The 16,447-nt window shown below is 46.6% G+C and overlaps 1 protein-coding gene across 6 annotated transcripts in view; it reads left to right on the forward strand.

Moving 5' to 3' along the window:
- LOC105694863 overlaps positions 1-16,447 on the forward strand; it is a 246,339-nt gene that overhangs the window by 14,220 nt on the left and 215,672 nt on the right. The window contains exon 1 of one of the 6 annotated variants that reach the window (XM_012415966.1): positions 7,360-7,402. The exons of the other annotated variants lie outside the window; for them this stretch is intronic. The gene's annotated coding sequence lies outside the window, so the exon portion shown is untranslated. Of the gene's footprint in view, positions 1-7,359; positions 7,403-16,447 lie in introns of those variants that run through there. 6 annotated transcript variants of the gene reach the window in all.

The raw sequence follows: 16,447 nt of genomic DNA on the forward strand, positions 1-16,447 counted from the left end.
TGAATCCTTGCCTGTTGTTCCCTAAGTGCCGGTTGCAAGGTGTGATGGGTGCGCGATGGTCTTGGTGTTGGTCTTGGTCTCGCGAGAAACGCAAATTTGGTCTTGCGGGGAGTACACACTATCAAGACCTTAAGATCAAGGCCTGATTTTGCTTACTGCTAGGTATCATACGCAGGTGAATCCTTGCCTGTTGTTCCCTAAGTGCCGGTTGCAAGGTGTGATGGGTGCGCGATGGTCTTGGCGTTGGTCTTGGTTTCGCGAAAATCGCAAATTTGGTCTTGCGGGGAGCACAAACCATCGAGACCTTAAGACCAAGGCCTACTTCTGCTTATTGCTAGATGTCGCACGCGGGTAAAACGTTGCCTATTGTTCCCTAAGTGCTGGTTGCAAGGTGTGATGGGTCTTCGATGGTCTTCCCGAAGGCACACCATCAAGACCTTCCCATGTAGAAATTTCAATCTTTCGCCTATGCTGACCATCGTTTTAACATTGGGCCAATATTGGTAGTCGAGTCTCGCTCACTTATCTTGGCCCAATGTTGAAAATACCATCGGCATTTGTTAGGGCCAATGTCGGTTTACATCCTTAGCCTAAGGACAGCCGATGTTTGGCAAACGATTGGCCCAATATAGAACCGACTGTCGGGCCAACATCGACAAGTCCATCAGTTTTATAGAAAGCCAACCCTCGGCAAACGATTGGCCCGATGTAGGACCGACTGTCGGGCCAACATCGACAAATCCATCACTTTTATAGAAAGCCAACCCTTGGCAAACGATTGGCCCATTCGAAAATCACACATGTAGGAATTTAGCTTATTAACCGCTTTATAAGGGAGACTACTATATACAGAAAAGTTAAACAACGAATTAATAACATANCCCGAGCCTTGGAGTATCATTTTGCCTATGGTATTTTTACCTTTAAGAAATATTGGCCCAATGAAGGCAAAGACGATTGGTCGAGGCTCCGCCGATGTTATCATTTCCACAGAGGTCCAACCTTGGATTTTAACATTGGCCCAAGAGCGGTTGCCTATTTTGGCCCAAGTATCGGACAAACGACAAGCCTATTGTATTTCCTCCATTAAGAAATATTGGCCCAATGAAGGCAAAGACAATTGGTTGAGGCTCCGCCGATGTTATCATTTCCACAAAGGGCCACGCTTGGCAGCCAAGATTGGGCCAACCATTTGCACTGTTGGGCCAATATTCCGCCGATGGTAAATTTCTACATGGGTTAAGACCAAGGCCTAATTTTGCTCATCGCTGGATGTCGCACACGGGTGACACCTTGCCTATTGTTCCCTAAGTGCCGGTTGCATGGTGTGATGGGCGCGCTCAGTTGGATGTGCCCAGCTGGCGAAATTAATCTAGGACCATCCGAAAGTACCACGGCCAATTAATCGGACAGTTTGACCGAATGCCCGACGGGCGGTCAATCGAGCCGTCCGATCGCTTTTATCGACACGTTATTGAGTCGTCGTTCCCCAGCCCAGAGGCATCCGGCCAATCGAAATAAAATGGCGAGCCGCCGCATTGGCCGGATGTCTCGTCACGTGCGCCGAGACCAGAGGTTAGGCTCCCGGCCGAAGGTCCGGGCCGGGTATTTAAGAGAAGGCGCACCAGTTGCATCCCACCAACGGACGAGTGCGACGCGCGGAATGTCGAGGATGGCACTGGCATCTTGACTCGGGACCGCCTCGAGTACGGAGGGAGTCGCTTGGACGTGTCTTGGTCTCGCCTCGGTCTTCGTCTTAACCTTGCAATCCCGGGTCGAGGTCTCACGGGCCTCCAGAGAGATGTCTTTGTCTTCATCTTAACCGATCTTCATGACGACCGGGACGAAACGAGTCTTACTATAAATTAAATATATCCACCGTGGAAGCACCCCGCCATGGAGCTTGACAATGATCCTTTGTTAAATGGAATTAATGCTATCATAGCCATGTTTCCATGTTTCTTTAATTATGGAACGCTATGAGAGATTTGTTAAGGGCCATGTTTTCCTGGCGGGGAAAGGAGATGGAAAATTTCTAGGCCCTGTACATGGCGTTGTATGCTTTTCACTGGGACGATTTAACCGGCCTTTAACCTCGCGGTCCTTTTTCATTTTTTTTTTCCTACTCAGCTCGGCGTACCAACATTTCGGTCCGCTCCCGAGCGCGCTAATGCCGGCGGACGTGTTCCTAGATTAACGTGGAGCGGGGTGAAAGCGGTCGCGGCGGCCAATTCGGCCAAGAAAGCACAAAGAAGGCTGCTCCCCGCGAGGTAACCGCGAGCTTTAAAACTTCCCTACGTCGCAAAGTGGGCGCCCTCGCGAGGGCGCACGTACAGAGAGCGCACGCGGGTGCGAGAGCGCGGGGTGGTTGGGCGCGCCTCGTTTTAATTTTAGCCCCGTGACAGGCTGCTCCCGCGAGGGAGCGGGTGGCGTTGACCCGCCAACGTAACCTACAAATATTTCTCTCAAGCCCGGAGCGATACATCAACGTTAAACCTCGGCCCGTTTGTCCCCCCACTGCGCTGGGCCGCCCCACCCGGCCGCTTTTATACCCCGGACCGCTGGCTCTACCCCCACTCCGCCTCCCAAAGGCTTCCCCCACTCCGCCTCGTAAGAGCTTCCCCCACTCCGCCTCGCAGTCTCTTCCCGGCGAAGCCCACGCGTTAGCTTAGACTTTCGTCACTGTTGGAATTTCGGGACCGTGCTTAGGAAACGGTACACCCTCAGGATGGTCCTTTAGAAAGCCCGACGGGATGGCCCGAGTTATAACGCGGCGACTAATTCCACGGTCGTCACTAATTCTCCCTGCACGGACGAAAAAACAGTTCCTGGATCCTGAAGGCGTCTCCTAGACTGAGTAAGAAAAATATTCATTACACCGAAGGGATACTTCCTTAATTGTAGGAGTAATTATATTACTCAAATGAACTCTCGAGTGCGCGGCACGATAGCACTTAGTACTCTCCGTTTAGAAATGGAACAGCGTGACATACTTGCCGCAGAACACTAGGGACCCATTATACGTAGTGATGTACTCATAGAAAACCAGGCATAACTATTACCCTGAGGTATTATACCTATCCAACCCTACGAAAATCACGGCGGAGTCACGTAGAACCGAGTGGCGCGGCAAGGCGTGTTTTATTGGTTTAGTTTCGAATGCGGCGACCGCAGCGCCGCGCCGCGGCGCGGCGGCCGAAGCGCGCTCGTATTTGAGCAAGCCTCGGTCGTTCCTCGTTCCTCGTTCCGCGTTTCGGGTTCCCCCGTGGCCGAGGCCGGTTTTCATAATTCAGTGGCGGCCGCGGCCCCGCAGGGGAAAACGCTCGCGAAATTACGGGACAAAAAGAGAAAAAGGGAGAGGAGAACAGAAAAAAAAGAAGGAAAAAAAAAACTACCGACCCAACCGGAGACTATCCGGCCGGGCATTTTTTATTCCCCGAACGGCCCCGCCGACGCGTTTTTTTTTCCTCCCTCTCTCTCTTCTCTCTCCCCCATTGTCCCAATGTTCCACATGGACCGATCGAAACGTCCCTACATCGGCGACGCGACGTCCCACCCTTTTATCACCCTCTGGACTTCCTCGTTTGTAAATTTCATCGGTCCGCGTGGTACCAGCTCCCCTTTGCAATGCACTTAGGTAACTCTTTCTTTGTAAATACCGGTATGTATTGCTCTTCCGAGGGTTTATTCTTGCATCGGGGATGTACTCACCCCCCTTGGGGGTGTCTTTGTCGTCCTCCTCGGTGCAGAGATATTTAAAGCATCGGCGAAGGTAAACGAGACGTGTCCCGGGTGGAAATGCTCCGGTGGAGGGTACGTCGTATTGTTTCGGGTACCGATACTGTTGCGATCTCTCCATCGAGGAGCTCGGTAGAGTTTCGAGCCAAGTACATTTTTTTCAGCGAGACGCTAGAGTTGTATACGAGGATCGAGATTTCAGGAGGGAAATGCGAATCTACTCTCTCCATTACTATAGAAAGAGAAATGAACGTCTGATCAGGTGAAAGAATCGAGTAGAGAATGAGGAATTTTTTCTTTTTTTTTAATTTACCCCGTCTCTGCAAACTCCCTCGTATCAGCTCATTTATTTCTCCTCCGTCGTTCCTCCGCATTACTTTCTCCAAATAGAAAGGCCCCTGATCCGTGATTAGCTCATACCACGGGACGATAACGATTGAATTTCCTCCTCGTGGTTCGGCTGCTGGAAATACCCGTGACACCTTCCCCTCGATAACCCTTTCCTCCATCTTTAATCAGCCCCACCACGTCGCGGCTTCCGAATTAGGTGATTAAGGTTAATTGAAAACCCCTCTCACGTCAGTCGATTAGAATAGAACACTGTTTTTTAAGGGCATTCGATATAACCCTCCGAAACTTTGACACATGACCCGTGAGCACCTAGGAATTATCCTGACACAAAAAAAAAAGAACTTTCTAACTTAAATACTCATGGAATAAAATATTTCTCGCAAGTAATCGCGTTACAGTTTCAATGAAATTGCGCGGAATACCGTCGTCTCTTTCCATGAGGAAGGAATATCTTTTTGAGGGGTAGTTACGCGTCCTTTCCACCGAAACACTGTCATGTCGTCCGAATGAGCATTACTTGAAGAAGTTTTTTTTTTTTTTTCATTTTTACCTGTTATTCGAAGACTAAGGCGCGCAGACATAAGTGATATGTTAACCCTTTGCGCTTTTCATTATTGAGATGTCGAGTGACACTCGATAATGGAGTACAGGGGGTTAAGGCTGGTCCTAGGAGGAAGCCATCGGTTTTTTAGAGCAAAGCCCATGGATCGAGGGGACATTTTCTCGATTACGCGACTTCTCGTAGGAAGTCGCACACTTCTTGTTTACCTTTCGGTCGTGTCGCGCGGTTAAATCCACTGATGTCATCGTTTCCGTTGGCATGTGAGGCTCTGATGCATTAGTCATGCTGCATAAGGCCGCATTTGCGGCGGAGAGTGTCGTAAAGATATACCGAGGTTCGGTCTGGAGTTACGCAACTCCCGAGGGTTCTCTTCTCTTTTTTTTTCTTTCTCTCTCTCTCTTTTCCCTTATTCCGCAAATGTCCGCTCCTCTCGAACCGTAATGCCTGACTTCTCGGAGTACTCGTGGCTCCCGCAATCCCGACGCCGAGCGGCGCTTTCTCCACGAGGCTTAGGTTCATTTACATTTTCCTGGTTGCCTCGGTCCGGGATCGATGGATCGGCCGAGCCGGTAATTAAAACTACTCGTTACGGAAGAAATGACCGCAATTCATCGCCGGGAAATTGCCGCAATTCCTCGGCGACCAGGCAAACGCCGACTCCGCCATAGAGCGCTCCCCCCGGCCCCGGTTGCACTTCTGCACGGATTTCTGCCTTAACGGTGCACGATGGGGGAAAATGTTTCCAATGAAACTTACTGGCCGTGTTGACCCGAAGGACTTTTGTATGAACGAGTTTTCCTCTATCGTGTCCAGTTTGGACGCAAAGCGTCGTTTAAGTGGGCAGTCCTTTAGACTCGTGCGTCCCCGTGGAAGCAATTCCTTGTACTTGAAAATAAGTGTTCGTGGTAATTGTTGCTTTCAAGGAGTCGCTACTTGACATGGAAAATACTCTAGGGAAAACAATGAGTTTCTCAGCACCCTAGACGGGATTACCTAAGCTTATTGGGGGTTTCCGGAAGAAATTAGTGACTAATGATCGCGCGGAACGTGTGTAGGTTATCCTTCTGACTTTGTGCTGTAATGGCGATGTTTTGCTTTGATTTGTCCGCGGAAAATCACTGTATCTTCATTTAAGCATATAGATAAACTTGTAGAAATATTTTCGCATGGTCCAACATTTAATTAAAAATAATTGGGTATAATGGTAGGAGTAAGCTTCACTCAACGACCGATTTTGATCAACCAAAGCGGGCTGAATTGTGGGAATAATAACTGTCTGCAATATTTGATAGCTATGCAATGCCGCAACTTTTACTCCCCGCGAGACACATTCTCTCTCGGTGCAGTGGGGAAAAAAAAAGGAAAAAAAAAAACAAGTCGCCTTCCCCAGGCGTGTATTTTAATAAACCCCCCGCGAAGGGATGGCGATCGATGGCGAGGAGCGTTTAAAACGTCACTCCATTCCGCGGCGGAATGGGATGAAATATTTCCCCCCGTAATATGGCGGCGAAAAGTTACGCGCATTGCCGATTTATTTGCGCTGGTGATACAGTCACCTTTGCACTCGAATATTGCACCGGTGCAATTTAATTACTCGAAAAATCTCAAGTGAATATACGTTACGCCGCGATTTTAAACTCTCGTGATTAATTTCTTCTGAGCGGGACTTAAGGTGACGTGAAAAGCTCTTTGAACTATTTCATACCTCCACTATGTATTTAAAAAAAAATACTATTGAAATTAATCATGCATCATTAATACGGGAACTAATAATTTCGCTACCGACCGGACCTTGAGAAACCGCCGATATCAACATTAGCAACAATTCGACAGCGTTCTGTTGAACAATTTCATACCTCCACTATGAATTAAAAAAAAAAATACTATTGAAATTAATCATGCATCATTAATACGGGCAACTAATAATTTGGCTACCGACCGGAACTTGAGAAACCGTCGATATCAACATTAGCAACGATTCGACAGCGTTTTGTTGACTATTTCATACCTCCACTATGTATTAAAAAAAAAATACTATTGAAACTGGGCATTATGCTTCATTAATACCTGAAAATAATTGGTTGTCGACTGTAATCGTAACGACATCAACGTTAGCTAACATTGATATCGTTACTTTTACATTAACTAAAGTTGATATCGTTCGGTTTACGTTATCCTAACGTTGATATCGTTACGTTTACGTTAGCTAAAATAGATATGGTTACATTTACGTTACCTAACCTTGATATCCTTCGGTTTACGTTACCCTAACGTTGACATCGTTACGTTAGCTGAAGTTGATATCGTTCTATCGACATCGCCGAGTTCCCGCGTTCGTTAGGCATCTTTCGCGGCCGTTTTACGGTCGCTTTATGCATGCCGTGCAGTCGCAGAATATGAAACATTGCGTTGCCGACCCTGAGCGGGCCGATGCACGAGCTCGTTGAAATTGCGTGGGCCTATGGAAAACGCGTGCGCGTGCATAGAGTGGGAGCCCCCTCCCACACACACACACAAGAGCCGGTACTTGTTTGCACTCGCGTGTTAACAAGCGAATGCATATGTGTACACGAATGTCGACGTTGCCTCACACATAGTGACGGACCTTGAATGGCCGTGACGAATTGACGACCATTCGAGAATAATATAACGTGGGATGAGAGGCTGGATGGGGGCAAGGGGGGACGTACAGGGTGTGTCGCAGTTATCGGTGGATAGTGCATCCTCTAGGACGTTTGCGAGGTGTACTGGGTAAAAAAATCATTTGCCAGGATCTTCTTTTAAGGGTTGCGAATAGGCGGGACACATCAATTGTGGCGAGGTGGAGGCTTAAGAATTGGTTCTTATGGTGATATGAAAGTGTCATATATATGTGTGTACAAGAAAGTCAGAATATTGATAAGACAATTAACGAGCATAAGATCGCGTCGCTTTGATAATCGCCGTTTCCGGAATCCGGGGAATGATTTCACCCGCTCGCTTTTTCATTTTTTTTCCTTTTTTCTCTCGCTTTTTTTTTTTTGTTAATTATTCATTGGGGCGTCGCGCGAGGCTTTTCCGCCCTCGTACCTGCGCGAGAAACTTTTTTTCCCGCGGTGAAAATAAATAAATGAACAAGTCATAAATAGTTTATTTTCCCATTTAAGTGGCCAGGAACCGCGGGGCCATTTTCCCCAAATAAGGTCGACGAGGTGCGATCGTGAATAATGCATTTCTAGAACGTCCAATTACCAGGTGAGACGGTCGCGCGCCGCTTTCGAATTTGCTTTTTCCTCCCGGCCGCGGTGCGGAATTCCCGATTAAAAAAGTATAAATATTCGAGAGTATACGGATCCTCGGACCCCTGGGGGCCACGAGCTCAACTTTCCCCGGGAAATACAATTTTGCAAACGCCGTGGGGGTTTTCTCAAAATTGAATCGTCTCCCTCGGACGATTACCACTTCCGACGGAAATGAAATAAAATTAATGATTTTCCACGGAGAATTAATTCCTTGATATTTTCGCGTTAATGCGAGTAACCATTAACCCATTTTCACCATTACCGTGTATATATATGTACACTGAATTTTCTTGGTCACTATCACTCAGCCTGAAATTTCATGATAAGGACCCTGTCCTAACTTCCTTTTGATGCAAATTGGTTAATTGTCTGAGATTAATTTCCGCTTACTCTTTCGAGTTTCCTGACGTTTCTTTATATATTNTATATATAATAATTATCTCGAAAGCGGTCAGAAGCTCCGAAGTCGCCATTGGTTATCGGGGAAAACTCGCAGCTTTGCAGATTGGAAAATCGCTTTCCCGGGGATAGAGCCCTCGCTGGTGGACCTATGTGTTATCATTCCGTATCATTTCTCCCTCCCGATATCGCGGAGGGCCAGGCGGGATTCCCGCGAGTTGAAGGCGGTGTTTAACTAGAAATTGAATTTTCCCAAAATTTGCATGCGCGTAAGCGCGTATGTCGGGATGGCGCAGATGCCGGTGGCAGGTTAATGCCGAGTCGGATATCCAGACCCACGGGAATTTTCCCCGGAAGGGCTCTGAATCTACCCTCGCAATATCCAACCCAGGACACTCGGCAATATGCCGGCCGTGGACAAAACATACTTCTAATTACTTGAAAACGTCCCGCTGCTGTCCTAGGTGCGACAGTTGGCACTCCCGAGTCCACCTTTCGACTCTCTTTGCCCTCCTAAATTATTTCTTGCCAGGGACGGCCGCCTATATATGTCGGAAAATGTCGAAAATATATATACACACTTTTTGACATTTTTCGACATATATGAAAGGGTCATTCTGCATATGTATAATTCTCGTCAGAGCTGGCCGCCTATATTAAGCTTTTAATAAGCGTGATCCTTTCATATCACCTTAATTTCACGTAGAAAATCCATTTTTTATTCTCATCAGGGTGCGCACATAAAACCTATATTTCGCTGTTTTGCCTCTATTGAGAATAGTAGAGAATTGAAATTTTCTTATTGTCAGTACAGAGAAAAGGAGGTCGCAGGGCTCGAGTTCGGCCTGTCGGGATTTTTCGGATATGATTATCAGGAATCGTCATTATTGATGCCCGACTAGGGGTTTATTGCTATTAAAAATTCCATTAAATGCAGATTCGTCTTCGAAGTATTTTCGCCAAGCAATGCCGCTCTTGGAAACGTGACGGAAGGGCTCGCATTTCTCTCTAATCGCGGCCATTCCGTGAGAATGGCTCGCTTTGCCAAATCCCGCGGGCTGGTTCCCATTAACGACGACACCGTCCGTCGATAAGTTAATTTCATCGAGCGTCGAAGAGGGGCCCAGGGGAAGAAGAGCGAGGATTTGGTCGGGGACAACCAATCGATTCCGTCGGCCATTTCGCCGTTTTTAGGGCACCGAAGCTGCATACGCGAGCATAGGCCCGCTTATTAATTTAAAATTAATAATTCATAACCTCTGTAAAATTTACACCCTTCACATCGGAAGATTCGTTTATGTGACTAGATTGTGCGTTAGCACTGAAAAAAAAAAAAATTTGGTTCCTTCGGGATTTGAACCTGGGACCCTTCGGTTAGGAAGCATATCGGTTACACGCTATCGGCATATGTGGAAATGCGCATTGTTAACGAAATAATTATTGAAATTACACCATATCTGCATATCATTCCTGCAGAACTCGAAAGCTTAATCGTTGGAAAGAAAATCCGAGATTTCATGACATTATTATGGGATATACGTGTATGGTAATTTCGATTTAAGACGTGAAGTCGTGAGGTAACCCGTTTTGTCCTGGCGTTTTTCTTTTTCTTTCTTCTCCAAATCATGGATCTCTTCTTAAGTTACGTCCCAGATGTAACTGAAGCTTCGGTGGAATATTTTGCCGAGGGTGGCGGAATTTCAATCCCTTCCTCGAGGGAAGAACTCGGACAAGGAGCGCGTCCCTCTTTGAAAATGCGAATGGCCGTAGATATACGGAGCTTCTCTTGGGCTTTTGTAGTAGACAAAGACCGCTTTTAGCGGCGCCAGGAATTTCCCTCTAATTGAGCTTCAACCTACCGGACGTACGTCGACGAAAACCTAAACGACTCGACTCGGGGAAGAGTTCGGTACTACTTCGAGTTTCCTGGGCGCACCCGGGTGGACTTGCAAGGAAGATAAGTAAAGGAACTCGTTACGGCGTAGATTCGACTTAATCTACCGATATACAGCTCGAACTTCTGCTTCCGCCCTGGATCATTCCAGTCTTCCTTTTCTCTCTTTAATCCGATCCTTTTCGAGATTCCTGGAGGGAGGACGTTGCAATTAAGCCGGGCATTGAATAATGTTTGTCGTGGGGCATCGCAAGAGCGAAGAGCAGTTTAAGGTCGTTCTATATACATAAAACCTCAAGATATAAAGCCTTTCCCCAAATTGAGTGCGCCGAATAATGTTACTTTTCGTTATAATTAATACCAAATGAAAGAAAAGTTTCCTCGAAAATTCATATTTCACGATGGTTCTTCCTTAGAGCCTCCATGACCACGTGTTAACCCCTTCGACGCTAAGCTCCTTGGCGTAAGGGCGAATTTCCCGAGTACGTCCAAGCAATATTCGACCAAACGTATGGGCCCATAGTATAACCCTGAATGGGTTAAGTTTCGGGGATAAGTTTTATTAATGTTTTGACGTTTCATATATATAGAATGAGCCTTTCGTATCGCTTTAAGGGCTTAAGGAGCCGACTGGCTGGTTTTAACGCTGGTTTGTCGGACATACCTTGGTACTCTCTCAGAGGAGTCGCAATCCTCGGAGAGGTGGCTTTAAATCATCTTTGCCCCCTGCCAGGACTCGACTCGTAAGCCCCCACATCCAATTTGTATTCTGGGAATGCGATTGGTCGTAGCGACGTTAACGTCCGATCGGTAATAAAGTTTGCGAGACAATGCCGGCAAGAACGGTTTTCGCGCGTTCATTCTTTCTCTCGTGTTTCTCCCCCCTTAACCCCCGTCCCACCGCTGTTTATGATTCCTCACGTACTCCTTTTCCATCTCCCTTTCTCGCTTTCCTCCTCCTTCCGAGCGAACGAGAGGCCTTTGATAGGTACGCGTCGTCTCGACGCGGCCGCCATATTGGTTCGGCCGTGTTGTTAATTTTCTTTCTTATTTTTTTTCTTCCACCCCTTTTTCTCTCTTTTTGGGCGGCCACGAGGTTAAAGGGTTACCTTCGGCGGTAACCCTTTAACCGAGTGAGTTATGACCAACTTTTTTACTTCTTTCTTTCTTACGGGGGAGGGATGAGAGCTGATTTGTTTCCTCTGGGGTGTTATCAGCTGCGAGGTCGATAAAGACGAATCGATAGCAGCGTGCCGATTTTTCCGATTGATTTTAGGTTCCCAGTCTTCGGTTCCCCCGTCTTTTCTTCCAATCTCCGTGTATCTCCTCCTTTCCCTCCCTGCCGTTACTCTCCCCTTCTCTTTCTCCCCATTTTTCTTCATTTTTTTTTTCTCTCTCTTTCTCCTTGCTCGCACCGACGAATTACGTCAAGAAACCGGTCCCGGCTCGGGCGGGGGGCGAAAATAAGGGGAAAGGAGAGAACCGAGAGGACGCCGAGGGTGCGAGAGGGAGAGAGGAGGGAATCTCTCTCGGCTGGACCTCGCCTCACCTAACGTAACCTAACGACGTTCTCCGGTCGTTAATTGTTCGCACCTTTGAGCCCGTGGCCGTAATGGAACCGTCGAGCCATTGTCCCCTCTGGAAAACGCCTCGGCTAGATCGGATCCCCGCTATTGGTATTGTCTCCGCGAATCGCCTAATCGCAGAGATGAAATCGATAGCCTATCGAACCGAGTCCCCGAATAGGGTCCATCGCGTCCTCCTCCCTTTCAGATACGATTCCCTTAAGGTGATATGAAAGTCCGATGTATACGTACCAAGAAGTGAAAATATTTAGAAATATTTCATTAAACTCTGCCCGATCTGTTATGTGTACAACTTTGCTTCCGCCGTTTTCCCATAGATGGCTTTAGCGGTAAGCGGCGGAAGGAAAGTCGTACACCTAATAATAGGCGAAATATTAAAATCCCCAAAAAGCCCTGAGAGGCTTCCACTCTGCCTCAAAACCCGTAAATAATAATCCATACACCCTGTCCGTTACAATCTTCTTCACGTATCTAATTACATTTCTAATTAATTAACGTTTCGTCAAATTATCCGCGATCGAGGTTGTCGGAGAATCCAAGATGGCGGCTCTCGGTTGGGTCGGTCACCGCGGGCAGAATCGACTCCAACGAGGGGCAATGATCGATCGTCGGATATATCGACTGGCGGCGACCCGTGTACGTGAAAGTCGAGTTTATGGCGAGGCCACGAACACCGCCGCGTCCGCCATCTTGAATCGCTCCTCTTACTGACGTGTTTTCAGACGGGAAATCAACGCGTAAGAAACATATCAACGACAGTTGGACGACTGCGTTCATTTGGTACCGAGATGTATATATATATAGACGTATACGTACGTATATATATGTCCACATTTATATATATCGGATTGAGACTTTGTCCCGTCGAGCTGAGATCGACGGACGGAGCGGAGCGGAACGAGAGCACCGAAGAGCACCGAAGAGTTATTCGATGGAAACAATTGCCGAGCAAACGAAGGCTGAACTCTTTTCTTGGAGATTCGCGTCAATTTGACGGCCCCTCTTCGTTTGCCGTATGAAAAATGCTTGCCCATTGATCTAACGAGAGCGAGACTTCTTAATCCTTCGGCTACTAAGAGCGCCTAAAGGCGCCCGACGTTTGGTCGAGTATTGCCTGCACGGTCAGGGGAATTTCGCCCATATGGTCATTCTATATATCGAAGCGTGAAAACATTGACAAAACTGTTCTCCAGACTGGATGCACCGAATAACGCTGATTGTGAAGGTCCCGATGGGGGTCTTGAAATTGACGAGGGTTCATTTTTCAACTTATTTCATGATATAAAGGAAAAAAGGAGAAAAAGCGTCATCGAACCGATATGTTACTACGAATAGGAGGAATGAAATATTTCGTTAATTGAAATAATAATAAATTGGATGCAGTAATTATTCCTCGACTTAATGAAATATTTCTGTGGTTCAATGGCATTTTTATCTGTCAGGGCAGGAATTAGCACTCTTTATTAATAAATCGAGTGTTAAGGGAATGTGAAAATTATGAAAAGGGGTTTATAACCTTTGTCAGAGCTGGAATTACTGTCAGAGGTTTACCGAGGCTGTTAAAGTCTAGTTTCGTCATTTCCCCCTGAAAAGGTTCCAATGAAGATTTGTAGTGACGAATCATGACCCGTGGGTTCAACAAACAGGTGAGGGACGATCCCTCAGGAGATGTACCTGCGAGTTTGGCTTTTGGGATATACCTGCGACTAGAAGGGAACAAAAAAGTCCCTTTGTCAGGGGGCGAACATGCGAGCAGGTCGGCGAGAATCCCTGGTTATAATAGACCTACCTAGGGAACGCTACCTAGGGACCCTAAACGTCCTAGGGAACCCTAATAGCAGGTGTCTAACCATCCGATCGCACTTTACCTGGCCCACGAAAAGGTCTTTGACTCTTTTAGAAATCACTCCACCTTACCCCACTTACGTGCGGTACCAAAATAATGATTACCAGGAAAGCCGGATAAGGGCGGCGTAATCGGCCCTTTGAAACTCAAAACCGGAAGTGAAAAGTCAGGAGTCAGATGACTGTCAAAAGTCAACGGCAGATCTCTAAATCCTGAGTTGTCGAGCCGAACACATAAGCGACCAGAAATGAAATAAAAACCTGGAGCCGAAATTAACTTAATAATGACACCCTCCCATTATTTCCCCCCACCGGAAGTAAAAGTGTCAAAATGGAAGAAATTCTAAAAGGAGAAGATTTTACGTGGGGAAGGGGTAATCAATGAGGGGGATATCGATTTCATATTTACAAGTTAAGGATGGAAGAACCGAGATGAAATAATTAATAATTAATATTCCCATTGTTTTTGCCAACCGCGAGATATGGGAATTTCCTAGGGTCATGAGGGGATGTGAAAGTGAGATGTAATGAGTAAATCGTTCATGAAACTTATCTCCGGCGTGGTCGAAGTTAAAAACAGAAATGAACTAAATGAAATAACCGGGACGGGCCAGGGCGGAAAGTCAGCCGGCGTCGTAATTAGGGCCGATTAAATGAACTAATTGAATTTCGGCGGCGCTAATCGGGATACTTCGTTTTCGGGATAACAAGCCCTAATTAGAAGTATCGAAAGGCTGTATATAAAGTCCGGGCATCGGGCTGGACGATTTAATCGGGGACTCGGAGATCGGCCTTATCTCATTAGTCCCGAGATCAATTGCAAATTGACTTTCCCCGGAAATGCATTACCCCCGTAATTGATTACTCCTCGTGGATCCGAAATTCAAGAGATTTCCCCGTGACGTGCCGATTTAATAACGGAGAAAAAAAAAGAAAAAAGAAAACCAAGAGTTCCCGACCGAAACCCAAATACGCGGGATTTCGCCATTTTCCAGATCCTAGTGGAGAGATATCGTTATCACCGCCGTGTCGATTAATATTTCTCATCCCTCCCGAGGGATCTCACCGGATTTACACCCTTGTAATCGTGATGTACTCAAAAATTGGGGGAGGGATGGGATAAGGGGAAGTGCTACGAATACCGCCGAAGTATATGTCCTTATTTTCCTGAATTTTCCCATTATCGTCACTTGGAATTTGCATAATTACCGGAGGTTTGTCGCGGGGCTCTCTCTATCCCATTACCTCCGATTCCCGGGCGCGAGTACCGAATTTACAATTCAAATGTCCATTTTATACGTGAAAGAGTACTCGCGCCCGGCTAAACCAATATGGCGGTGTAAGGGAATTGGACCGAGGGTAGAAATAAAAATTTCCGGTTTCGGGTTACGAGGCTTGAGGGGAGGTTTACGGGCCGCGAGACGTCGATAGAATGGCGTGCATCGAAACGAGGGTGCATCGAACCACGTGCACGGTACCCCGGGTTTACGGCACGCGTTCCCGTAAACAAATGCACGCGTTATTTCCTCCATGACCCGCGGCGTGATGTTACGCGACCTCTCGGTACATAAACCGAACACTTTACGGGTCTCTACATTTTATTTCCTTTCGTCTCCAGCGGGATATCTGCTCGATTAGTGCGTAAGGTGATATGAAAGGGTCACTCTATATATATATATAAAATCTGAAAATATTTATGAAATTTTTCTGCAAACTGGTGCCGAATTATTTGTACATAAACCGAACACTTTACGGGTCTCTACATTTTATTTCCTTTCGTCTCCAGCGGGATATCTGCTCGATTAGTGCGTAAGGTGATATGAAAGTCTCACTCTATATACACATAAAATCTGAAAAAAATGAAATTTTTCTCTAAACTGGCACCGAGTCATTTGACACGTTAACACGTGATCATGGAGGCCCTAAGGAAGAACCCGATGTTCGTGAAGTTTCATTTTTCAAACAATTTTCTTTCTTTGATTTAGCCTAGACTAGAGACAAAATCACATTGTTCATATATAGAGTGACCCTTATATAGAGATAACATATACAAAGTGACTCTTTCATATCACCTTAAGGTGAAACTTGGTGCACCGAATCATTAGAAACTTCAGCACGCGATTAGGAAGGCCCTAAGGAAGAACGTGATGGTTATGAAATTTCATATTTCACGAAAAAATTTTTTTTACTTACCCCAGACTAGAACCAAGATCACACTTTTACGGGAAAACGAAATTTCACGAGCATCGCCTTCTTCCTTAGGGCCTCCGTAATCACGTGTTGAAGTTTCAGATAATTCGGTGCACTCAGTTTGAGATTTTATGAACATTTTCAGGTTTTATATATAGAATGACCCTTTCATATCGCCTTAATAGTCTCAATGTTCATGGATATTTAAATCAGTGAGCTCTGCAGCGAGAAATCTGGTGCATCCGCATTTGGCGCGTGGTTTGGGGGTTGGTCGAGGAGTTTGGGAGCCTTGGGGAAGTTTCCATCGGGGAGCAGGACCGACAGAGGGGTGCGACGATACTGCGTATCGACTCGTCGAGATATCGATTCGGTTCGGGCCCTCTTTTCTTCGCTCGTCAACGGCGTCACGCCGGAGAGTGGATGACGTCCTCGTCATCGTCGTATCGATCCTCGAAGGGCTCCAGATTTCGGCCCTCGGGCGCGAAACTTTACCCCGATAACCCACTGGCCCTCTTCCCTAGAATCACGGCCTGTAACCTTATTTTTTCTCAACGTAAAAAAATCACTGAAATTCTGAGGAAAAGTGTTATCAGATAAGTAT

Source organism: Orussus abietinus, unplaced genomic scaffold (genome assembly GCF_000612105.2).
Source record: "Orussus abietinus isolate OABI.00-Male unplaced genomic scaffold, Oabi_2.0 scaffold69, whole genome shotgun sequence".
In the NCBI taxonomy this organism is placed as follows: Eukaryota; Metazoa; Arthropoda; class Insecta; order Hymenoptera; family Orussidae; genus Orussus; species Orussus abietinus.